Source organism: Lolium rigidum, chromosome 6, assembly GCF_022539505.1.
Source record: "Lolium rigidum isolate FL_2022 chromosome 6, APGP_CSIRO_Lrig_0.1, whole genome shotgun sequence".
NCBI classification, from domain to species: Eukaryota; Viridiplantae; Streptophyta; class Magnoliopsida; order Poales; family Poaceae; genus Lolium; species Lolium rigidum.
The window spans coordinates 36,568,887-36,570,579 of record NC_061513.1 but is presented as its reverse complement, the minus strand read 5'-3'; the positions used below and the strand labels follow the sequence as shown (position 1 = coordinate 36,570,579).

Here is a 1,693-nt window from a genome sequence, read left to right as displayed (position 1 = left end):
GGGCCGGCTCCCTCCCCGGCGGTGGTCCTCGTGACGGACGGAGGGGCGGCCAGCGTGGGGGGTAGCGCTGCCGGCGGCACGTACGCTGCGCGCGGAGACCGGATCTTCACGAGCCCGCTCGGGCTCGGCCGGGCCAGCTGGGCCTGGTGTGATCTGGTCAACGCGTCCGATCGGTGTCCGCAGGCGGCGGTGGAGGCGGTTCCCTCTGACGTGGCTGCTGTCATGCTGCCTCTCGCTCCCGGATGGCCCGTCTTGTTCCTGATGTCCCCAGTTCGTTGGTCACGGTGAGACGGCGGTGGTGCTTGCAACGCCATGGTGGCGTGAGGTGGTGGGCGGCAAGTGTGGTGGAGCACTTTTCTGAAGAGACATGTGCATACACAGAAAAGTAAACTTTCCTCTTCGGAATATTTTCCAATGCCCTGGTAGAAAAATCATCTTTACCTCCAAGGTCTTCAAATCCAACTAACCGATCAACAAGAATACCCTTCCTGATGTAGAAAAGTACCGTGAACACAGTATATTAGTATAATGCCTTATGACATTGGAATTTGAAATAGGTAGAAACCGTGAACAGTTTATGCACTTACTTGAACAATATAACACATGGCAACATTTTAATTGCCAGTTTTGTCACAAAGAAGGGAGCATTGTGAAATAATCATCAACAAATTAGCATCATCGATGCAGTAGAAGAAGAAGTCATACGGACCTCGGCATCAAGCTTGATGAATTTAGTCCCAAAATAGACCGGCGCAAGTGCCTTCAAATGCTTATCCATGATCCTACCAAAAAATTAGACATCCTTCACTGAATCATCATGGGCAAGAGTTAAGCAATTCCGTAAACAGGAGTTATGGCTTACTTGCAGCGAGTGACCTCCGCTAGGAAGTCTCCTTCAATTATTTCCCTGTATTCACCATGACCTTGCCTCTTAAGCACTTCACGCTTCTCAACCTCTCTCTGTTGCGTAGAGAAAACTGAAATGCTTAGTACATGATACGACACTTACACAAGCTTCACAAGTGTGAGATTCAGATCAGTACCTTCATAGCAGCAATCTCTCAAGCTCTGGGTCCTAGAAATCAGATAAGGATAAATGTAAGAGAAGATAAAGAGATGCTGAAAAGTTTAACTCACATCCAATAATTCAACTTCGTCATGAAAAAAACAGTGCTATTCTTGCTCCAACAGTATATTTAATAATAGCACAAGTTCAAATCAGCTTAACACAGATGCCAGCAGCTTACAGCATGGCATTCATGAAAAGAAACTACATGTGTGAATACAATCAGTTCAATGGCTTACGAGCATAAGCAACAGACGGCTTGAACACAGTGACCAACACTACTATGATCACAGACCTGCCATATTTACCTTGTGAGCTTTCTAAGTGCATTGCCACCTTTGTTAAGAACACCTAGAGAAGCACCTTTTCCGGTGGCAACCATAACAACAGCTTGGAGTAGTCTTCGCAGAGCAAGCTCAAAACTATCCATTGCCTCCGTAATCCATTGCCGAGGGTAGAGGTGAAGTTGCCCATTTATGAACCAGCCAAGCTATGTAACGAATGCAGCCACCACAACCTTGAAATAAGATGAAACAATGTGAGGTGGAAAAGGTTTTTCCAAAAGAGCTACCCTGACAGCAAGAACACACTGGAATATTTGCAGGTATTAGTAAGGAACAGTGTTAA

At 46.5% G+C, this 1,693-nt stretch overlaps 1 long non-coding RNA gene across 1 annotated transcript; it reads right to left on the bottom strand.

Moving 5' to 3' along the window:
• Positions 1-741: 741 nt before the first annotated feature.
• On the bottom strand, positions 742-1,456 carry LOC124659894. Its single transcript, XR_006989741.1, has 4 exons — positions 1,375-1,456; positions 1,044-1,075; positions 863-960; positions 742-782 (listed from the first exon to the last, which is right to left on the bottom strand). It is a non-coding gene; the product is annotated as an uncharacterized LOC124659894 (long non-coding RNA).
• Between the last annotated feature and the right edge of the window lie 237 nt (positions 1,457-1,693).